This window comes from Gossypium raimondii, chromosome 3, assembly GCF_025698545.1.
Source record: "Gossypium raimondii isolate GPD5lz chromosome 3, ASM2569854v1, whole genome shotgun sequence".
Classification (NCBI taxonomy): Eukaryota; Viridiplantae; Streptophyta; class Magnoliopsida; order Malvales; family Malvaceae; genus Gossypium; species Gossypium raimondii.
Window position 1 is genome coordinate 20,058,696 of NC_068567.1, and position 26,658 is coordinate 20,085,353.

Consider the following 26,658-nt stretch of genomic DNA (forward strand, 5'->3'; position numbering starts at 1 on the left):
AGGATCCGCGCACTATGGATCGTTTGGTTTATTTATACACCAAGCCCCTCTTAGTTTTGATTAGTTTCAATTTGGTTACTTTTGTTTTTTTTTAAATTTATACTGCGTATTTAACTTTGTTTGCATGTCGATCCAAGGTTAAGCGATACCGTTTTACACTTGATTGCTATTATTCTATTGTTTGCATGAAATTGCTGATTGAGTCTCTTAAGGTTGAAAAAGATTTCATTTTAGTACGAATTTAGTTTTTTTAATTCAATAATATTTGTAAACGCAAATTAATCATACTTACATATATTATAAAACTTAATACTATATTTAATTTCAATAGTATTTAAATTTATTATAGTTTAAAATATAATAAATTATTATTTTAACTTGTATTTTATGTTTTAAATTCATTATGCACTAATATTTGGAGTTTATTGTATTTTTAATTTTGTTTTATTATTATTATTCTAATTTTATATAAGCTTTGATTTAAAATTTATTAATTATTGTTTTCAATTATAAAAAGTCTTCACATATTAAATTTTGATTTCAAAAGTTTTTAATAAATCAACTTCTATATTCATCGTTTTAATATTATTTTAATATTTAGCTTAATATTATTTTTAATTTGCTTTTAATATATTTTTAGAAATAATACATAAATTCCTTCAAATTATTATTTTTAATATGTTTTAAATTCATTAAATATTATTTTAAATTTTTATTATACTTTTATTTTTCAATTTGATATATTATTATAAATTTCATCATTTATTAATACACATTGTAGTAGATTAGACATAATTTATATATTTAGATGTTGTATAACGTGAGTAAAATTATTGTTGCTATTTTATTTGTATTTATTTATTGCTTATTTAGCTACATCTTAGTTTAAGTTTGAATTATCATTTATCGTTTTACATTACATATTTCTTTTAAAATTTTGCACCTTTATCATACTATTTCATATTAAAAGGCCTAGCATTTATAATCTTCGAGAGAATTGAGCCCTAATGTATTGGGTTCCAATTTTCCTCGTTGAATCTAAATAATCAAAAGTTTTCTTTAATCAAAATACATAAAACCCACTCTTGGGAATTCGATAAGTCGTTTTCTAATGTATTGGATGTGACGTGTCATTTTCTCGAAATGAGGATTTTTAAAAAAAAATAATAAGGTCAATATTTAATGCTTGGAACTTTGAGAAATCGTGCCCTAATGTATTGGGTTTCGATTTTTCATCGGACTTAAAGCAATTGAATATCCTTTTGAACCTCACCACGCAAGTTTTGAAAACCAAAAGACAAACTTATTCGCGAGGACCAAAAATGTTGTGCCCTAATGCATTGGGTGTGTCATTTTACTACTCTAAGATAAGGAGGTCTCTGGTATTCGCATCGATTTATCCATGCATCTTTTATAAAATTAACACTAATAAGAAAGGGGAAGGATCGTATTTTAAAAGCTTTTCAAAGTTTCAACACTAAGACGTAATATGATCAATTCGGTACCAATTTTGGGCGCACGAGGGTGCTAACCCTTCCTCGTGCGTCACCGACTCTCGAACCTGTTCTCTCAAAATTCGCGGACCTAAAATTATTTTCTAGGTGATCTGATCACACCTTAATAAAAAAGATCGGTGGCGACTCCCATTTTATTTTCGATCCCCGTTTTTTTCAATTTTAAAAATGGTTTCGACAGAACACATAGAATTTTACGTGAAAACCCTTTTGAGAATAAACCACGGCAAGAGGAGAAAAAAATTCACTATGTCAAATTCGAATTATATAAGAGTAGAGACGATTACGTCTATTTATAGGTTTAAAAACCTTATTCTAATCAAAGTCAAATAAAAGTAATGCAGTAAGATTAAAACACCTTATTTTAATTAACATCAAATAGAGGAAGTTTAGAGAATAAACCACGGCAAGAGGAGAAAAAAATTCACTATGTCGAATTCGAATTATATAAGAGTAGAGACGATTACGTCTATTTATAGGTTTAAAAACCTTATTCTAATCAAAGTCAAATAAAAGTAATGCAGTAAGATTAAAACACTTTATTTTAATTAACATCAAATAGAGGAAGTAAACTTCTATATAGATTTTACTTGTGCAGCCTGTAACATACCACGGGGGCCTGCAACCTCAGTTTCAGCCCTCGACCTTCGCCCTCGTAGATCCCTTATTTTAAAACTTGTATTTTATTTTAACAAAAATTTGAGTCACACAACTTCAAACAACCCCTAAAAAATTTATCTGGGTTACTCCCCATTCCTCACCAACCGTCCAAGAGTAATAGTTTTCCCGGTTCCAGTCTGGGCATCCAAGACACTCTGCAAAATCCAAAGCAACATCAGTACACAGTCTCATTCATCAAGTCACTCATATCCATATAAGCATTTCCTGCTTGTTGGGGCTAATTAGAATGACTGCATGATTTAATGGCATTAATTATAATAGAACATTTAAATATAAAACCAAAACACAACGGGCTTCGCAACAACTTCATAGACATGCTTCAGAGAAGCAAATTCCGAGACAATATGTAATTTGAGAATTTTTAAAAAAAAAATTGTTATAGTTTTCAGAATATTTATTTATTTTTATATTTTTTAACAATTAATATAAATTTGAGATAATTTGAAATGTTGAGGGTTATTTTTTTTAAAATTATGAATAAATTGATGTAATATATAAAAATTGAGGGCTAAATTTATTATTACACTAATTCTTGAACTGTCATCTCAACCTAATGGAATGGACTAAAAAGAACAAACCTGATTAGTTGGGTGACCATTTTGAAAGATTTAAAAGTTAGAGGACCAAAAAGGACATTTAAGCATAGTTGGGTGACTGAACCTTTTTTATTTTGTATTTTTTGGCTTATTATTAACTTAAATTTTTATAAATATTTTATTATCACGTGGATGTTCATTAATATCAATATAAGTTTGATGTACATTATGACTATAATATTCATTAGAAGTGTAGTTTTATATTATTTATACTTCTTATATCTATAAATATAAGCTTTGGAGAAACATTGTAGATATCCCATTGATGAATAAAATTCTTAATACTCATTTTATTCTCCTATTTCTCTTGTTTTACTCTTTTGTAACAACCCGATTTTAGACGTTGTCGGAAAATGTGATTTTGGAACTCAATTATGTAAATTGAGTTAGTGAAATTATAAATAGGAGAATTTATGTGCTTAAATTGAAAATATATTAATGGATGATTAAGTAATTAAATTGAGAAAATCATTAATTATTATACAAGAACTAAATTGTAAAAGTGCAATCGTTATTGATTTGAATTTAAATATGCTTAGGGACTTGGATAACAAAACCTAAGGCACTTAATGGTTATTTAACCGTTCATATAATATGAGTAGTGAAAAATGGTGATCATCCACCCACTTTTGATTAATAAATTAATCATGTTTAATAGTTAGAAATTTAAGATAACCCAGAATAATTAATTAATTATCTAATCCTAAGTATATATAATAAGCGAGTGGGAGGGAGATGAGAATTATAATCTTACTCTTTTGCCGTCCAAGCTTGAAGGAAGAAAGACAAATTGTTTTTATTTCTTCATTTCGGTTCCACAATTTGACAAGGTATTCAAGCTAGTTCTTTGAAATTTTCATGGATTTAGGATCAATTAAGCTTGATTAAGTTTACCCATGCCTTAGATTTCTTAATTTTTAAATGTTTATCAAGTTGCTATGAATGGATAATTGATGAAATTAAGCTTGATTTGGATGAGAATTAGAAGTATGAGTTTGGGCATGTTAGGACTAGGTTGAAAAGTAGAGAAAAATATTAGAATTGATTAGACATTCAATTAAGCTACAAAGTTAATTTATGACATTAGGAACTAAATTGAATCAATTGAAAGTGTTAATAAATTATTTCATAGATTAAAATTACAAAGTCCCTAATGAAAGAATATAAAATTAGATTTTAATCGATGTTAAATATCGAAAAATATGAACATTTCATATATAAGGACTAAAATGAATAAATACAAACTATGTTTAATTGATATATTTCATGTGATTGAGTGAAAAATAATACTGTTCTATAATTAAATTATTGTACGTAGCTAAAGAAGATGTTGGGCCGTCTCGAGGTAAAGGAAAGGCGACAGCCATAAACGAGTAGCTATCCTGATTTGTGCTTTCATGATTTAAATTTAAAATATCATATATGGATTGTTACAATTAGCTTGTTTAAGGTATGAATTTACTTGTCTCATAAATTGGGAAGTATGAAATGGTTGATAACTTGTGAAAAATGTGATGATATACAAAAGTTGGTATGAAATGGTATGAATTGGTTTGAGTATGGTATGAGTTGATATGTATTAAACTATCCTATGTTTCTTATACATATATTGAAATACTGGATATCCTATTAATGGCCTTGGGCAGAGTTAGGTATAGTTGGCATGCCATAGGATTAGTGTACAAGATTTTACTTTGGTTTATACCGAGGAGGCACACAACACATATTATACTTCGGACGTTTCGATGAGGTGCTAGCCACATTTATATACTTTAGTTTATATCGATGAGGCATAGAGCACATATGTAACACCCCTCACCTATCTCAGTTTCCGGAATTGGATTACAGAATGCTATAGTAATAAGCATAACAGGAACATGTGAATTTAATTAAAAAAATTCAACAAAACATTCATCATATCTCAATCATTCAAACAAACATGTTTTGCATTCAATTTTGAGCTTAAATCGAGGTTATGAAAGCTCTAAAATCAACTAGGAAACAATCAAGGACTAAATTGAACATTTCAAAAAAAAGGACAAAAGTATAAAACAGGGGTCACACAGTCGTGTAATAGGTTGAGACCGTGTGGCCTTGACTCGTACACCCGTGTAACTCATTGAGGTCGTGTGGCTGAGCTGTGTAACTAACAGTGACCGTGATCTGAAAGTAAACAAAAATCAAATTGTACACAACCGTGTGACCCAAAAATGTACCTTACTTTACAAGCTATCAAACCAAACTTCATCTATGTCATGAATATGCATATAACCATTCTTTAAAACTATCCAAAATGCACAATAATCATGCCAAAACATAACATTTCCTATTTCTAACCAATAATCATGCCAAAACATAACCATTCATCTCATTCATGAATCAACTTCAATGTTCTTTTCTATTTCATGACAAACTAGAACATAACCATGCACATGCCTTATAACAATCAAAATACTATGTTTCTATCATCTTAATGTTGGTCATAATGCCAACCTATTAACTTATCATTTGACAATAAGCATAAACTCACATTTCATACTTATAACATTTAAACCAATCATCAAAATATTATACCATAGCCATCAACAAAAGCACACATTTCCAATCACTCCATATGAAACATAATCTAACTTAAATTCGAACACATACCAAACTCAATAATCAAATTCAAGGCTACTATTTTAAGTCATGACCAAACACATTAATTTACCAATAAGCTCACATATCATGTACAAACTCAAAACACACTTTACTTTTACAAAACACTTAAATACAATTCAACTTCTTTTACATGCCACATAACCAAAATGAACATTTAAAAGACTACCAAAAATGGAGGCTGGATAGTGTGATCTTCGAGGTGATTCGGTTGCTGAGTTTCGCAAAATATTAATGTCACAGCTCAAAAATTGGGTTAGAAGAATTCATCTAAAATACTTTGAATTTGTTTCTGTATGAATAGTAAATAATACTTTGAATGCTATGGATCTATAAAATCTAAAATTCTAATATGCCTCTGTTTGAATAATAAGTGTGTGACTAGCCTCGGTTAAATAATACTTTTGTGTTCTCTGGTGTTTTGGATGGTTTCCTTGTATCTAAGTCATTTTATTAGAGTTTACTATGGGTGACATGAATTAAAATATTAATAATGAGACTTGACTATGAGTATTAATTGTTATATATAAACTAAAGAGGAAGGTGCTAAGAACTATAAGTTAAATAAGTTAATGAAAAATTGAGTAAATGAGTAAGATAATAAAGAATATGTACAGTTCAGCGTCTAAATTAAGCAAGAACTGAGTTATAGGCTTAATGACTAAATGTTAGAGAGTCCTCCCTAGAGACCTAAGTTCTAGCTCTATTCATTCCCCTTCTTTTGCTTTTAATTTTAGCAACCTAGGATAAAAGTCACACCAAAATATATACAGTTAAGCGTAATGATGAAGCAAAAAATTGGCTTTAGGTCTAATGGTTAAAACACTAGTATCCCCCTAGTGACTCGAGTTCGAACCACTCATTCCCCTTTTTATTTTGTAATTTCACTAAATACGCCCCAAAACATTTGTACATGATCAAGTGTAAAAAAGCAAACAAGAAATGAGCAAAGACTTAATGATTACAGGTGACGCCCCTAAGCGTTAGTACTCCTAAAGACCTAGGTTCAAGCGTCCTCCTCCCTCCCCTTCATTTTAAATTCAAATTCGACAAATATTGAAAAAATTATAGGTGACGCCCCTAGGGTTTACAAACCCTTAGAAATTTAACCAATTCTTTCCTAATTAGAATTCATATCTTACCTTTCCTCAAAATCCCAATAGAATTAGAATTCCACCATCTCTTTCTCTTCTTTTCCTAATTAGATTTTCACATTGCTCCTTTTCAAATCCCAATAGAATTTGCTCTCCATCTTGCTATTTAATCTCTTTCTATTTTCTTTCCCTTTTCTTTGCATCATATTTTCATCCTAATTATTGATAATTATTTTGCTTTCCTGAATCAAATCATCCTCCATTCGATTGTTCCTTCTATTGGTTTTTCTAATTTCTGTCAATAGCATCCCTATTCTTGCCAATAATCGATAAATACATCTTGTTTCTGATGTTTAGATCCCAAATTTTTGTTATATTACTATTCTGTGCTAATCTTATGTTCGATTAATCAATCTTTTTCTTGCCAAAACTTTTGACAATCTTGTCAAATCTTGAAATCAACTATTAATTCATGTGTAAATATCGTTTGGAAGACCTAATTTAGGTGAAACATATCAGAATCGAGTGTGAGGAACGTCGATCAGACTTTTGGAGAAAGGTGTCTATTCTTTTCCAAGTGAATTGGTGACGATCATGTGTAGGATTAAGGCTACATAGTCTTCCACACGACTGTGTGCCCCTGTAAACCCTAGGCTACTTCGTGAACCACACGGCTATGTCCTTCTTATAGGGTAATTTTAACGTTTACCATATGATCATAGTTTGTTACACGACCTGACCACACCCATAACCATAGTTCAGGTACCTTGCCATGCTCATGGGTCCTATCCCTTTTCGCCTTTCCCATCCTTTCATATACACCGCATACATGGTATTCAATGGCCTTTAACTTACTTGGCTATCATGTACCTCTATACTAGATCTCTCACCTTCCAACCTAAGGGTTCTTAGGTTATACCTTTCTTAGAAAACTTCCATGGTTGAACCAGTCCTTAGTATACTCTCTCTATCCATTCCTTTGTCCCGAAAGACTAATTGACATTTCTATATTATGCCGACTTACGACAGAACACATCATTCTAGCGAACCCATTCTTGTTCCATACCATTGGAAACAGGGGTGGGACTACTTCCAATAATCCACCAGTAGTCTCAACCTTTTCTAGGGACTCACCCGTCCCATACATGAAGGTTAGTCTAACCTGCTAAACTAGCAGGTTATTATTCCTACGACTATATGAGTTTGCCATCTCACTTTCTCGTTTCCTCCCTACGAGGACATTTATTTCTCTCATATCACTTTTTTGCACCTCTTTTGGTGGCTCTTGATTACGGATCCTATCTTATGATCCTCAAATATTTCATTTCTTCATTTCTATGAATAGGCCAGCTCTTGCCAGTCTTACCTTCTTCTACATCTCGTTGGGTCTTTGCCCATACCTTATTAGCTTTCACATCTATCCTTACAACTATCATCATCTTTGGCGGATTCTTCCAGATCCGCTTGTCATACTTACAATTTCTTTTGCCTCTTCTTCCACCTACATAGGTTCTCATACTTGGCACATAGGCTTGTACTCCTAGATCCTCAACTTCCTAGATCCTCCTCTAGACTCGACTCGTTACGACTCTTGCAACATTGATAAGGGACTACATCGGTATCGCTTATCTTCAATTTGTCTTTCCTGTCAATGGTTCACCTATTCACTTTAACAGCTCCATTGACTTCCTTCCACTATAGTCGGGGTGGAAAGACCCTTTCATGCCCTTCAAAGTAGAAGCGAAGCCAAACTGGCTAGACTCAAGAGGGTCCCATTTTCTAGAAAACGTCCAGGCGTACAGCTCCTTAGATTCATACAAATTTATTCACCAAAGTCAGGGATTTGCCCTTACTCTCTCCATCCCTCCACCAGGAATTTAAGCAGAGTTGTTCTTACTTCTCTTGAGGGGTTGGTCAGAAAAAGTCGCGGACGCCATTAAGGCGGTTATCGCACTAGGTGAATTAAAACACTTATTTTCCTTTGTACATTTTCTTTAATAAAATTTACTATCTTCAGTAATTTTATTTTTTAATCAAGTGAGTTTTCTTTTTTCTATGTTCATTTACTCACATTTCCTTATTTATAGTTTCCTTATATCATTGGAACATGCTTTTACTGGAATTTCTACTACCACATTTTCTCAATTATACTTTCTACATATATATATATCTTATATTTAGCTATGGTACTTACCTTTTAATTCACTAACCTAGGTGCATGCATCCATATATCGCATATATTCTCTTAAGCATACTGAGGACTTGAGGGGCTTAGCTAGTTCAATCGTATTGCACATAAGGGCACTTCTTTCCAATCTTTTAGGTCAAAGGACTGACTAAACCTATGCTCTGATACCCCTATATTTGTAACACCCCATGCTCAAATCGTCTGTTGGATCCGGGTATAGAGTGTCACAAACGAACCTATTCTTAATTTAGCTAACTTAGCTTCTATAAACCAGTCTAAAAATAAAACTATCTAATACTGAAATTAGAAATATTGGTTATTACAACTAAAACCTTTAGCCACAAAATGCTTAGTTCCTCACAGTTTTAATATTTAACTATAATAATCATTTACAAAGAAATTCTTTAAATTTAGCTAAGGACTATCTTTCCTAAAAATGCAGATTCTATGGACTTGTCTGGTTACACCATGCCTTATCTTGAGGCGAAACCTCCAATGGTACTTCCTTCCTATGTGCATAACTTTAACTATATGCGATCCTTGATCTCGCTCCATCTGGCTTGGTACCTCATCGAAGTACTCCATCAACCTCGCAAATCCTATGAACATCACATAAATTCCTATAAGTTCAAACAAACCCAGTGAGTTCCTTCACTGTACCATATCTATACCCTATTACACGAGGGTAAACAACATAAAATAAAATTAGCATAAATACTCTCTGCTCACTGAAGGCGAGTGTTCTTTGTTAGGGTTACAAATTCTACCCGATCCTCCGAGCTACTCGGCTTACCACAAGACCTTCCTCTGGTTGGACTCATCTTGCAACTGTAGTCTAGGTACCTCACCAGACCCACGGGTCCTATCCCTTTCCACCTTTTCCATCCTTTCATATACACTTCATACACGGTATTCGGTGACCTCTAACTTATTTGGCCATCATGTACCTCTACACTAGATCTCTCACCTTCTTGCCCAAGGTTTCTTAGGTTATATCTTTCTTGGCGGACTTCCATGGTTGAACCGATCCTTAGTTGACTATCTCTCTATCCATTTTTAATTCCCGAATGACTCATTGACATTTTTGTTTTGTGTCAACTTACGGTGAACCCATTCTTGTTCCATCCCATTGGCAGTAGGGGTAGGATTACTTCCAATAATTTACTAGTAGCATCAACCTTTTCTAAGGACTCACCCGTCTATACGTTGAAGTTCGATCTAACCTATTGAACTAGTAGGTTATCATTCTTATGACTATACAGCCTTGCCATCTCACTTGCTCGTTTCCTTCCTATGAGGGCATTCGCTTCTCTCATATCACTTCTTTGCACCCCTCTTGGTAGCTTTTGATTACGGATCCTATTTTGTGATCCTCAGATATTTTCTTTATTCATTTCCATGAGCAGGTTAGGTTTCGCCTGTCTTACCATCTCAACATCGACATGTAAAAAACATTATGAATCTTTTCAAGCTTTGATGGTAAAGCCAAGCAGTATGCTACTGACCCTATTCACTTAAGAATATCGTACGGACTAATAAACCTCGGGCTGAGTTTCCCTTTTCAGCCAAAATGAAGAACTTTCTTCCAGGACAATAATCTCAAGAATACTTTATCACCGACTTGAAATTTGATGTATTTTCTTTTTAGATCGACATAAGATTTCTGAAGGTCTGAAGCAGCCTTTAAATAGTCCCGAATAACCCTGACTTTAAATTCTATCTCGTGGATCAAGTTTGTACTAGAAATATTTTTGTTGCTCACCTCATTCCAGTACAATGGAGTTCTGCACTTTTGACCATATAAAGCTTCGTACGGTGCCATTTTAATGCTCGACTGGTAACTATTTTTATAAGCAAATTAAACTAAAGGTATAAACTTTTCCCAGCTATGTTGAAATTCTAAAACACAACATCGGAACTTATCTTCGAGTACATGAATCACTCATTTGACTGACCGTTGGTTTGTGAGTGAAAAGCTGTATCGAAATTCAACTTGGTACCCAAAGCTTTGTGTAACTTACCTCAAAACCTAGAGTTAAATCTAAGATCGCAATTAGAAATGATTGACAATAGAACACCATACAACCTGACAATCTCAAAAACATACAATTCTGCCAACTTCTTAGGTAAGTAATCTATACGTACATAAATGAAATGTGTAGACTTGGTTAATCGATCAATTATAACCCAGATTGTATATTTCTTTCTTAGCTATAATGGTAACCTTGATACAAAATCCATAGTGACTTGCTCCCATTTCCACTCGGGAATCATAATAGGCTGTAACAACTTAGATGAAACCTGATGCTCAGCTTGTACCTGTTGACACACAAGGCAGTTTGATACAGACTCAGAGATATCTCGTTTCATTCTCGACCACAAATACATCTATTTCAAATCACAATAGATTTTAGTACTGCCTGGATGCAACGAATAAACACTATTATGAACTTCATTTTAAATGTTCTGTTTCAGCTGTGAATCATCAGGAACACACAACCTAATTTGGAGTTATAACCTGCCATCCTCACTAATACCGAAATTGGCTATTTGGCCATTTTTAACCATATTCCGTTTAGCTAACAAATTCCAATCACGAATTTGCAACCCCAAATTTTCTGTAAAAACAAAGGTTTAGCTTTCAGCTTGGCTAAAATATATTTTTCACATTCCAATTTAAGCTGAGCATTTATTGATCGCAAAGCATAAAGAGATTTTCGACTTAAAGCATCGGCAATGACATTCGCTTCACTGGGATGATAGTCTATTATAAAATTGTAGACTTTTAACTATTCAAGCCACATCCATTGTCACAAATTCAACTCTTCTACGTCATTAAATATTTCAAAATTTTATGGTCAGTATAAACGTGATATTTCTCACTATACAGACAATGCAACCAAATCTTTAATGCAAAGACAACTGTAGCCAACTCAAGGTCATGTGTCGAGTAATTCTTTTCGTGCGTTTTAAGCCGTCGGGAAGCCTATGCAATATCTTTTACCTTCCTGCATCAAAACACATCCCAAAACACTCAAAGAAGCATCATTACAAACAATAAATTCTTTTCCAGATTAGAATGGGTTAACACTGGTGCGTTTGTCAACATATTTTTCAATTGATCAAAACTTTCTCGGTATTTACCAGACAATACAAAAGTAACATATTTTTGTACCAATTTCATCATCGATAAAGCTATTATCAAAAGTTCTTAACAAAACACCGATAATATTCGACCAATCCTAGAAAATTGCGTACCTTAGAAACATTTCGTAGAGACTTCCAATTCGAATTGACTGAAATCTTGCTTGGATCCACTCGTATCCCTTATGCTGAAATCACTTGACTAAGGAATTCGACTTCTCTGAGCCAAAACTTCCATTTGCTAAACTTTGTGTACAATTTTTTTCATGCAAGATTTGTAATACGATTCTTAAGTGTTGTGTATGCTTAGGTTCATTTTGGGAATAAGTTAGAATATCATCAATAAAAATTATAACGAACCTATAGAGATGTGGTTGAAAAACCTGATTTATCAGATCCACAAATGCTGTAGGGGCATTAGTTAATCTGAAAGGCATAACTAAAAACTCGTAATGCCCGTAATAGGTTTTGAACGCTGTTTTGGCACATCCACATCTTTAACTCACAATTGATAATAGCCAGATTTGAGATGAATCTACGAAAACACTGTAGCACCTTTCAACTGATCAAATAAGTCATCAATATAAGGCAACATATACTTATTATTTATCATAACTTTATTAAAATGTTGGTAATCTATAGAAAATCTCATCGACTCATCTTTCTTTTTCACAAACAATACGGGTGCGCCCCAAGGTGACATGCTTGATCGAATAAAACCAATGTCAATCAATTCTTGAAATTGAGCTTTTAATTATTTTAGTTCAGTTCGAGCCATTCTGTACAAGGCGATCAAAATCGAAGTAGTACTAGACACTAATTCTATAACAAACTCAACTTTCCACTTAGACGGTAAACCCAACAATTCCTCAAGAAATACATCGATAAACTCAAAAATTGTTGGTACCTTATCTACTTTTATTTTAGATACTCTGGAATCCAGAATATAAGCTAAAAATGCATTACAACCTTTTTGGATTAGTTTCAATACGTATATTACTAAAATCATATTTGAAAGACAATAAGATTTAGCAGATTGAGCAGAAATCAATTCACCGTTCTAACATCTCAAATCAATTTGTTTATGTCTACAATTCACTACAAAATCGTTTGCTATCAGTTAATTCATTCCTAGAATAACGTCAAATTCATTAAAAGGTAATAGCATAAAATTAGCAGGAGATTCGTAGCCCTGAATTTTCAGTGGAAACTGTCTACAAACTAGATCAACTATGACACTTTGAACTAAAGGGTTCATTACTTTAACAACATAATCAGTTGACTCAACCAATAAACTCTTTTTCATTACTAACGTAATGCATATATATGAATGTGTCCATCTAGGGTCAATAAATGCATGCACAATAACATCAAAGATACAAAATGTACTAACAATAACATTAGGAGTTGAGGCCTCATCGCGTGCACGGATTGCATAAGCTCTAGCAGGAGTTCGAGCTTCAGATCGAACTATTGTATCTTTGGCTCCACTTCTACTAACTCCAGCTGTGCCACTATTTCCTGGCTATCTGGCTCTTGTAGGAGTAATAATAGGCTTTGTGCAACACCCCAACCCGTATCCGTAGCCAGGTTAGGGCTACAGAGTATTACCGATCAACTGGAAACCTTTAAACATTATAACATTCAAAAAATTTAAATATATCATAAAGCATTCATTCTCACACATTTTGTCCCTAAATCAAACCCTCGAAGCACTAAAAATAGCTTGGAGCAATTCAAGACTAATTTGAAATAAATCAGGAAGTTAAGGAAAAAGTAGCAAAATTTGAAAATAAGGGTCACACGGCCGTTTGGAACCTCCCAGGCCGTGTAACTTTCGAACAAGGGACACACGGTCGTGTCCCAGCGCGTGTCCTGACCCGTGTAACTCTTTGAGTAGGATCACATGACCGTGTCACACGCCCGTGTGCCAGGCCATGTAACTCTCTGAGTTGCTCCACATGCCCATGTGCTAGGCCATGTGTTAGGCCATGTAACTCACTGACTTCTACCCTTTGAAAACCTCAAATGACACACGATAGAGTCACACGCCCGTGTCTCAGGCCGTATGAACCCAAAATTACCTATAATCAAGTCACCTCAAAACCATTCCGTGCATGATTTCTCAACCTATTCAAGCATACTTAAAAGGGGACCTAAACATCACTTAAACACACATCAAATTTCCATTTCAGTAACCTATTTCAACTAACCAATATGCCATTCAAAGGCACCACAAGACAAAAATTATTAAAACATGCCAATATTGTATATTTCACATATAATAACCTATTCCAATTAGATACCAAAACATACCACTTATAATCATTCTCAAACCATGCCAAAACACACCATAAAGGAACCTTATACGCAAACACATCAAAGTGACCAAAATAAAATATCTTGGTAAGCATTGAAATGCACCAAATCATCATAACCTCAAACATATACATACCAAAACTTACATTAACACATCCACTAAGTACCATTCAAAATGACCTATACATGCCATTAATAACCTTGATCAAAATGTTCAAAAACTACCAAATAGATTGTTGGATAGTGTGATAGGCCTCCAACGAGCCTCCATCCAAATTGAGCTTCCGATGATCTATAAAACAAAGGGAAACAACTACGTAACCAATGAATGCTTAGTAAGCTCGTATAAACCAAAACATAACTTACCATTTCATTTACATAATATAAAGTATAAGTATAAAACCAATCAAAACCATAAGCTTGGCATAAGCCTATACAACATCATCAAAATCATAAGTTAGTACTCTTGTACATGGTTCAAATGAATTCATCCACAAACAAATAGATTTGTACATATAAACTGATCATTTAGTTCATAATTCCTTTTCATAAATTAATGATACATTTCATTTGAAAACTTACCATTTCATTCCTTTTCATACCCGTTGAACCATCTAGAATTACATCGGATACACGGGAAAACTCATACGAAGTGTGCCTTTACATATAACCGTAACCTTTCCTTTACATCATTGCTTACATGAGCTATGAAATGGGCTTGCTCACACGAGCTGTGGGTCAGAATGTAAGCTACACGATGCTGCTCACATGAGCAGTGGAGTATCTACAACAAATGTAGGACCTCAGCTATCGGTAGGACATTCAAGACCAACACTTGAAACACGAAATCCCTAATGACATGTCATTCGTATCCTAAGAATTCCTAAGGTTCAACCGGGACTCGATAATCGTCAAATCGTCATAGCATTGATATGTTTATAATTCAATTCATTATATCTCCACAACATAACAAATATTCAAATTTAACCAACATTATAACGGTTACAGTTCATACGAACTTACCTCGACAGTTAAGGGTATAGGAACAAAGTCGAACTAATCCAAAGCTTTAGCTTTCCCTCGGTTTAGATCTGATTATGGTTTATCTTGATCTAAATAGGTAATTTAAATTAATTAAATACTTATAATATTCAATTTAATCTACATTTCATATTTATGCAAAATTACCAATTTACCCTTATTATTTTAACTTTTTACAATTTTGTCCTTAAGCTCATAACTTAAAAATCTAACCATTTCAATCTAACTCCGTAATAACCATATATACAAGGGACTTTGGAACAACTCATATTTACCATCATTTCAAAATAAAACCCTAGAATTTATAATTTTAACAAATTAATCCCTAAATGCCATTTTCATCAAAAATTACTTAACACAACTTGTTTATTTTTCGAAAAATATTCATAATCTATGGCAAAACCCTTAATCTTTAAAATTTTTACAAATTAACCCCTGGGCTAGCTAGATTAAGCTAAAACAGACTAAAAAACATAAAAATAATTGAAAATGGGGCTTGGAAACTCACCATGCAACAACACTAAGCTTGACTGAATGTTCTTCTTCTCCAATGGTTATTTTAGGGTTGAAAACAAAAAAGAGAGGAAGATAACAACATTTGGTTCATTTTTTGTTATTAAATTTTCTTTTAATTACTAAATTACTAAATTAACCTTTAAAAACTATCATAATTACTTTGAAACCTATCCATGTACATCCACTATCAATAGATATGGTATAACTACCATTGAAGTCTATTATTTTGAAGTTTCATAGCTATTTGAATCCTTTAGCTATTAGAACTCAACTTTTACACTTTTACAATTTAGTCCTTTTCATTTAATTAACCATTCAAATGTCAAAATTTCTTAACAAAATTTTAATACGACCTTAATAATATTCCGTAGACACTAAATAAATAATAAAATAATAATTTACTCACCAGAATTGTGGTCCCAAAAATACTATTTTTGACATCACTGAAAATAGTTTATTACATTTTGCACTTTGATTTCTATTCAAATCAACTCAATTCGAGTAGTCTGTCTTATAATGATCGAGAGATTTGCAAATGAAACAAGACCCTTCTTTCAATCTACATATCCTAGAATGATTTCAGCCACAATGACCACATTAAAGTCTATTCACATTTCGAGCATTGCCAGCATTGGCTACAGAAGCCATCAGTGGTTACATATTACTCTGTTTCGATCTATCTCTACCAGAAAACCTTGATGGTGCTAGAAAATGTTTACTAGGTTCTTTCATCTTCTTCGATGGAGGAGTAGAAAATGCTTTAGATGTATTTCACTTATTAAAGTCAGGAGATCTCATTTCATTCTATTTTTTTGTGGTTGCATACTTCTTCCATTTTCTGAGCGTGATCCGAGAAAATTACAAACTCACAGATATCCATTGCACCAACCAACATCTTGATCTCATTGTTTAATTCATCTTCAAAGTGGATAAACATTTCTTCTTCAGTAGATACAATATTATGAGCTATTTACTGAGCTTAACAAACTCACACCCGTATTTAGCAACTGATCTGTTTTCTTGCTTCAACTTGAGAAATTCCTTTTTCTTTTTGTTTAAGTATCGTTTGTTGACATATTTCTTTGAAATTCAATTTTGAAGAAATTCCAGTTAACTCATTCTTTTAGTACCACAACAACTAGAGTCAACCACTAATGAAAAGCATCCTCTTTTAACAATGATACTGCACATCTCAAACATTATTTGGGAGGACACAACATCTCATCTAAAACTCTTTGCATGTGTTATAACCAATACTTGGCTTTAGTTGGATCATCGCCCACTTTACTGTAAAACTCTTTAGCCCTAAATTTTTGAATTTTATCAATAGAAAGCCTATGAATATTCTGTCGTATAGGGCTTTGAGGACGATAGGGTGGAGGTTGTTCAGCTCCGAGATTGGCTGTCATGTGTGCAGTAAACATATCATTCATCATACAGAGAAAGGAACCGTGAGCCTCTTCTCCGGGCCCTTGACATACAATCACTCTTTAAGCAGCCCCTTAATCAGTGGTTGGAACATTACTTTGTACTTTGTCAGAACCTTCTCGTTTTGATTCAGTTGACATCTTTTATCTACAAGAAAATAAGTCAAACTGATCAGGATTCATCACACTATCACAGGTTATAAAGTGTCATGTATTTCTAAACCCAATACATGCTACATTTAGTCCTAGAATCGACTAAATTGTAACTTTTATACCACTAAATGTAACAACCCATACCCGATCCGATCGTCGAACCTGAGGTACGAGATGCTACAAATAATACGAAACAATCTTGTACAATTAAAACATCGAATACTTCTACTTTATACTTATTAATTATTAGAAAAAGAAACGAAGTTAAATCAGACCTTAAAGTACAATGGATTAGATTCGAGCATGAGAAAGGACAGAACTATAAAATTTTAAAAAGATGTGTAAATATAGATACCTAAATGAGAAGTATCGATATTTTCTAGGAAGTATCAATATGAAAATATTTATCCATGCCAAATCTCCCCAATTTTGAAAATGTTCAATTGGTACAGTATCGATATTTTTGGTCTCTGGTATTGATACTTTTTCTCAAATGGTGAAAAGTCATAAGTTTGAAAGTTCATTTCATGCTCAAGCTTAACACTTAACTCATAGATACATATAAGTATATATCTATTTGCACAATACTTGTTTCGTTCTTTACAAACATGCCAAATCAATATTTATACCATTCATCATAAGTGCCTAACCAATATACCACAATTGACTCCTTAATTCAGCCATTAAACATCAAACATTCTCTAACATTCATGTCTTAATATTCACACCCCAAAAGCTTTACATACAACCAACATTTCCATTGCTAAAATCTTATGAAGCAAAGTTTAATAAGTAACTTAAAGCATAAATGCTAAATTCAACAAGCCAAAGTGTAATAACATAGATACCAAAACATGTATATTTTATCAAATACCATAATCAACCAAGGCAATCACCATAGTTTACATCTAAGATGGCATAAAACATAAAAAAACTACTCGTATACATACATTGCCTTTAACCTATTTACATGCCACTTATAATCGGGCTAAAATAAGTAAATAGCTACCAAATAGGTTGACAGATAGTATGATATTCAGAGACGATCCAACCGACATCTCGAATTTGACAATCTACAAGGAATAAAATGAAACGAGGTAAGCTTGCTTAAAGCTTAGTAAATTTGTAAAATTAAACATCACATACCTGTGATTTAAAATATACAATTCAAATTAACGTATAGCTAATATTCGTTGCCATGTTTCACATTTCCTACCATACCAAATGGCTAGACATGAACTTATAGTATCACCAATATCTCAAGATAGCATAATTCACATACCAAATCACAACCAATTAGTACATAAACTTTCATGCCATATGATTCCATTTTTATTCATTTCATTACTGTTTTGTCGGAGAACTATAGTAAATTAACTTTGGATATATTGGGAATTAATGCTCACACAAGCTGACAATCGGGACATTAACCATTACGCGATGCTGCTCACACAAGCTGACGAGAATCTGCAACAAATGTTAGATTCCAACCATCGATATGGTATCCTCTACCGGTACATAGTACCTGGAAATATATCACTGGCACAGAGTGCCTAGAATTGTAACATCGGTACATAGTAACTGGAAACTGTAATCATTAGCACCTAGTGCTTAGAACATCCTAATGACATGTCATTTGTATCCTAATCATTCACTAAGCTCACACAGGCCTTAGTTCGTATGCCTTAATCTTTACATTTTAAAACTATTATACCATGATCACTTTGATAATATGCATTTCATATGTTTAAACCATTCAATTCACACATTCACATTTACCATGCTTCACAATTTAATCCATCATTTTCAACTTCATTTCTTACTTCAATTAATCATGTTAATTATTCTCAAATACATAAATATATATATGTAACTAAATTTAATTTATTAATAAATATAATAACCTAATACAAACTTACCTAAACGCAATGAGGACTACTTGACAACTTTTTTTTTCGCGGTTATCAACCAGTTGATCCGTTTCTTGATCTATATATAATAATTTAGCCCAATTAACCAATTCAAATACCTTAAAATATTTTGAATTCATGTATTTGACCCTTTATCAACATTTTATATTTTTACGCTAAACTTTTACCTTTTTTTCAATTTAGCCCCTAAACCCAAAACTTATACAATTATCACAAATAAGACCAAAACAAAGCTAGCTAAATTTTCATGTACTCATCTACATCACATAATTAATAAAATTTCACAAAAATTCATGCCAACTTTATTATTTTATCATTTGTCCCTAAACTTAAAACGAACCAAAATTCTTTTACAAAATAGTCCTAATTAACAACCAAGCTTATAAATCTTTCATTCAACTTCATAAACACCTAAAAACCATCAATGGAAAACTTCAAAACCTTTAACAGTTTTATGAATTAGTTCCTGGGTTAGCTAGATTAAGCCACAGCGAACTCAAAAACATAAAATGAATGAAAAACGGGTGAAAAATGGACTTACATGCACAAGTATAGACAAGGCCGAACCTCCAAACTCTTAAAAATGGTGAAAATGTTGAAAGTGAAACAAGAAAAATGATGATGTTGTTTTCTTTAAGTTTTAACTAATATAACTTTCATTATTTTAACATTTTATTTATAAAATTAACATATAATTTATTTTTCTCTCTTCAAAAACTATCCACCATAAAGTATTATGGTATAATTACTTATTAAAACCCTTTAATCTTGGTATTATGCTCAATAGACGCATATAACTCAATAGTGATTAACTTTGTAACTTTTACGATTTAGTCTTTTTTTCATTAATTAACTATCCAAACATTAAAATTACTGAACCAAATTTTAATATGACACTCCAACAACTTAATAAATAATAAATAAAATTTACTGACTTACTAGTCAGAACTGTGGTCCCGAAATCACTATTTTTGATACCACTAAAAATGGGTCGTTACAATATATGTGGATGCCATGAAGTCTTTCTTCCATGGTCTTATAACGCTTCGCCATCCTGGTGTATTACCATATGATATCATGGCAACTATCATCCATTGTCTTACTCATTATACCTGGCTGCCATAGCATCTTTCACCTATGGTCTTACACCAATTACCTTATATCTTTCCGCCACGACGTCTTTCATCCATGGTCTTACGCCATATGCCTTTACTGTGTACCATGCTACCATGAAATTTTTCATCCATGGTCTTACACTACGTATCTCATACCAGACTGCCATAGCATCATTCATTTATGGTCTTACGCCATATATAATAGTCATGGTATCACCCTAAAGGATCAGTCAATACTGTCATTACGGTAAATCCCTTTCCATGATTTCATTTCCTGAATCCTCCTCTCATTACATCCTTGACACTACCTAACTTTGATGCTTAAACACCGCAATGTTCCCTCCACAAGGCCTGGAGCTTCACCCGAGGTGAAAACTAATGGGTTCTCTCACCATTTCCCTTCATAACTTCGTCTAACTACTTGAGGTTTCCCATAGTCATGCAATGCATGCTCAAATCATCATATTTCATGCTTATGCAAACTTGGCATACTTAACAACATAGACCATAATAATAATTTTAGAGTCTAGAAATCATAAGAATCCTTATCGTTCCACTGGATTATTTCTTCTCTCGAACACCAAAGCTTCTATTCTCAAGAAAATAGTCTTAATGAGTTGGGCCCTGGGGAAGATTAAAAATTGGAGGGAAGGAACTTCCCAAGTTCTTGAGGCAAGAACCTACTGTTCAATTACCGGTAATCGATAGAAAGACTCATAGACCCATTATTTTTCTTTACAAGCAAGATTGGAGCTCTCTAGGGTGAAACACTTGGTTTATGAACCCACGATCCAAAAGTTTCTGAAGCTAAGCCTTAAGCTCCTTAGGTGCCATGCGGTAGGGAACAATAGATACCGAAGCAGTCCCAAGCAACAGATCTATCCCAAACTCGAATTCACGCTCTAGAGGTAATCTAAATAGTCCTTCCAGAAAGACATTGGGAAACTCTTGTGTATACGCTTACCAACCATCACAATCTCCTTATCAACTGAAGTCTTCAAAGTGACCTTCTTCGAAGCACAGTCTAAACTGGCTTGGTGTTCCACCAACTAGTCCATACCCAAAATTAGATCAAATTCCCCGAGGGACAGCTCCATCAAATCTGTTAGAAGTATTTCTCCATGTACTTCCAACATTCATCTTTTATAAATCTTATTCACAGTAACAGGTTGTCCTAAGGGGCTGATTACAATTACATCACTAACAGTTTCTTCTACCCCAATTCTTAGTTTATTAGCCTTCCAATATGAAACATACGAATGTGTAGAACCAATATCGACCAAAGCGAAGTATTGAACATAACTAATTGTAAAAATACCTACTATGACGTTAGCTACATGACAATCCTCTCTAGGTTTGGTGGCATAGAAAAGTACAGACTGTCTGGCATCAGTCTGATTTGCACTTTGACCCGGTGCTTGTTGTCCCTGACCAACATTATCTTTTTTGTACTAACCTTAACCCCTCTAAGGCTGTTGCTTAGCTCTCTAATCCTGAACTCTGTTCTGCATGAAAGCTTGCATCTCATTATGGCGCAAACAATCCTAAATGATATGGTCCATAAACCCACATCTTAAACAGACACCCATCCCTCTCCAACAATCACTCAGAATTCGCTTACCACAGTAAGCACAATTCTAAGTTCTACCTCTAATACCAACTACCACAATATTCTGCCGAGGTCCATGATCTCTAACCTGCTTAATGGGTCGCAAAGCCATGACAGTTGGACCAACATCCCTCTTAGTAGGAGCTTTAGCCTTTTCTCTCCTCTCATGCTCCACCCGCTTAACTTCCAAAAAAATCTTGGTTTTCTCCTGGTGTGAGGCTACCTGAATCATCAAATCATACCTTAACCTGTTCTTAAACCTGGCACATTTATCCTGCTTGGTCCCAACTATCCCTTGAGTGTACCGGCTAAGCCTCAAGAACTCAGTCTCATACTCAGCCATAGACATGTCTGCTTGCTTCAACTCAATCAATTCCAACCTTCATTCATCAACATATCTAGTGCCCATATATTTCATCTGGAAAGCTTTTTGAAAATAGTCCCAAGTTAATTTCTCCGCCTGAGTACCTCTCATAATGGACTGCCATCACCGGTAAGCTTCGTCCCTTAGCAACAATATTGTACCCTTCAGTTTTTACTCAGGGGTACAATCCATATGTAACATCTTGCCCGGTGAAGCCACAATATTCAAGTACTCTTATTAAAAGACTTATGGAATAGGTTTTGAGTGAATATGGTTCTAGATATGACTAAGTGCTCGAAGACTATAGAATGCATCTTTACCCGAAGTCTTTATTAAGGTAAGCTTAGTGCTCTGGCAGACTCCTTTACAAGTTATATGCCACCCCAACTGATAGACGTTAATATTTATTTCTTAAGTGCTAAGCCCTTAGTTTAAAAGAATGATCGACTTTATTATTATTTTATTTGGAACCATATAGTTGGACTAAAGAGCACTAGTTCGAATGGGACAAGGTTCTAAAATTAAAAGGACATGCATTTAAGATTAGAGAGAATGTTATTAGTCATGGGTACCGAAGGAAGGGTAGTGAAAGGATAAACTTACCCACTAAATTTTCCTTTCATGTGCACATGTATAAAGCCAACATTGGCTTCCTGACCAAGTTTTGTTCTTTCTTTGGCAAACTTAATTTTTCTATCCAAAAACTTTCTTTGCATTTTCCCAAAAAACTCGAGAACTAAGACTTGCCTGAAGGATCAAGTTTGCTGTATTCGGTAAACTCCATCGACGTTGGTACTTGCTCAAGAAACTCTTGAAAGCTTTCGAGATAAGGGCGATGGTCCTGTTATCTGAGCTTATCTGTAACTTATCTGGTGAGTTCTTTCATACTTCATGAGTGTGTTATGTTTTTTTTCGTGTCTGGTATAAGATAAGTTTACCTATTCTGTAAAGGTAATGTGTTTGCACCAAAGTAACAAATGCTTATTGTGAAAAGTCTGGTCTGACATATCTGTATAAACTTTATAAAAGCCTTACTTCGTGTTGAGTTAAAAATCGCATACTGTGAAATGAACCATATGGTTTGAACAAAAAAGGAAATGAAATCATGACGTTGCCTTCAATGATATGAGTATTGAACTGGCATATTGCGATACATGAGAATGGTAATGTAGCCTCTAATAGGGCAAGTGTAATTGTAAACCAGATTGACAAAGCATGACAAAGGAAAAGAAGTGTACGAATGATATGATCTCTGAACACGGACTAGGTTTTTGACCAACACGAAGAAGGTTGTCTCCATTACTGCATGGGCATAATGTATGAGCCAAAGGAACTTAGTCTGCTATAAGGTCCGTGTAAGTTCGTTATTTCACCAATAGATGAATTGTATAAAGTTTACTTTTGTACAGTATTCACCAATGGGTGAATTATATGTTTCATTTAGTTGGGAAGGTTCATTTGTTTATCGTAAGTTTAGTACCTGTTCTGGAACTCACTAAGTTCTATGAACTTACTCCATTACCTTTCCTTCTCAAGATCATTGAAGAAGTAAAGGAATCACCAATTATCACGTTAGAGGATATTTTTTGTAGTGTTATGAATGAAAATGGGGGTGGCAATAAGACTTAGGATTTTAAAGAATGATGTTTTATAACTAAAATTGTATTCGTCAAATTATAAATTTTCCCTAACTTTTGTAATGAAGCTTATGGTCTCGATTTGTAATGGTTTACTTCATGATTTAGTATTTCAAAATTTTGTTATCTTAAGTTAGCTTTAAGGAAGTCTAACTTATTTTCAAATTGTTTTTGGAGAAATGGAAAGGATGTAAGGTTGTAACGCGTCATTCCTAGATCCTCCTCAAGGGTAGGGTATGGAGCACTACACCATATGATCTAGAATTCTTTCTATAGCCTCCACCCAATAGTCAGCTACGGTAGGGGTCATCCTAGCTATGCCCCTAAACAACTTAGCTCCATTAGATCAAAGCCTCTCTAGAATGGTCCCACGATTACCAGATCCTGCTTGGGCTCCAGCTACACACTGAAGCACCCTAAGCATGGCCTGTGATACAACATTGTCAGCAGGCTCTTGATGACTACCCTCAGTGGTAGGTGCATTCTCAACATGCTCAGCTACAGGCTTAAGAGTACACACTCGAGATGCAGATGATTCAATTTGAGCATCACGGCCTTCTGCTCCTCAGGCTCGCATGCCACAAGTTCCTACAACTCAAGTGTTCGTTTCGTTAATGAAGTGTAAATTTTATACAATTATCTACAATTCAGAAATGAGTTTTCGTTATTAACCTTAAGTGTTTTTAGTCTAATAACTTCACTAAAGTTCACAATCTATAGTCTTTCTAAAGTATAAGAAATAACACTACTTATCTAGGATCAACTTTGGAGTCTTAGATTTTTGTTTCGAAATAAAAACAAACTTCATAAAATAAAATTCATCAAGTGGAATAATTCCCAAAATACCCCCTTTTAAAAATATGCATGCAGATTTAAGAAAAACCATAGTTTGAGTTTTAAATCGGGCTCTGATACTACTAAATGTAACCTCCTAAACCCGATCTAGACGTTATGACCAAATTCAAAAGATTACATTGGCCATTGGAATGGCATAGAAAACGTTTCTACTTAATCACTTTTTAAAACTAGTTTTCATTTTATTCAAAACCCGTAATATTGATTTATTTGATTTGATTCAAGAAATTACCATTTAAGTTTTAAAATAATCTTGCAGTTTTAGTGTTTCATTTGTAAAGATTAATTATTTAGGAAAAACACAAGGTTATATTTTGTTAAAAATAACTTCGTAGTATTGTGGTGGAAAATGGTATTAAAACAATATTTTGTTAAACATTGGATTTTCATGCATATTCTACAAAACATTAGTAAATTGTTTAAAACCTCAAAACATACGATAACAAAATAAAAATCTGCAGATAAAAAGTCCCATGCCACAGTCCATAAGAAAATTATTACAGTCCAAAATAATAAAATAACCATATAATAAGGTTTAAAGCATTTAAAATAAAAACCATCCGAGAACTCCTCTTAAAGCCACGTCCAAATCCTAACCTCGGGGATCATCTGAAATCAAATCAGAACAGAGGGGTGAGCTAAAGAGCTCAATGCCAGTCTTAGTTAATATAGCAAATAGAAATTTAATACATTTCAAAATATAGTAGAAAATAAAAATAAGGAGTCCGATATCATAGATGTCAATATGCAAGATAATATCGATGTAGATTTTTTCATAAAAGTTACTACGCAACACCGTTACACACAATAAAGAGTTCCCTAGAACTCATCCATCCAATAACACACTAAAATTGTGGACAAGCCACCAGATATTGCAGATATACTGCTAGAATATGTGGATATACCACCAGAATGTGCAGATCATTAAACTGATAGAAACTTCCTATTTTCAGTATAATCCTAAGCCATTGCAATGTGATATGGCTTATAGAAATAGATATATCTCAATAGGCATGCTTAACATGTGATTAGATTTTGTTAACATAACCAGTAGGCATGGTTTTCTTTTCATGCTTATCAGATTTTGTTATCCATGATTTATCATGATATCTGATTTACTTAATCACAAATGTGTCATTTGATGACATAACATGAGTGTCGAACAAACATATAAATTCATTTATCATAATACAACACACAAACATATTTGTGACATCATGGATTTAACATATTAGAGTTACTTACTTGGTAAATATTCAATTATGGGATTTGTCAATCACCATGAACACTTAGTGTATTCGACTAACCATATTTGAGCATATTATATATATTAATCATAAAAAATTAACACTTAATAAATAATTGTACAAATTTTATTTGATTAAACCCACACTTGGATTATGGATCTCTTAACACCAAAACTACACATTTACTATCAACGATGTAGATGAAGTGAAATCTTACGTGATCTAATCAAACGATAATGGTACATCACCAAAGTTACACATGTTAGAATTGGTTATAAAAAAATAACCTCTTATAGAATCGGGTTAAAAACTTACCCTTTTAAAAAAAAGTCTAAAATTTCGCTTGCCTTAGAAAAAATCCAATTAATTCAGATTAGATCTTTAAGAACATAATATTCATATGTATTAGACTATATTTTCGATTCGAGAAAAGAGAATAAAGATTTGAGAGTTGATGAATAAACCATTACCTTCACTAATTCGGGATAAATCGGAATGACTAGCGATTCACCGTGAAATTGGTTAGATGGAGGAGTGGAGGCTAAAGAAAACCTAAAAAAAATAAGGGT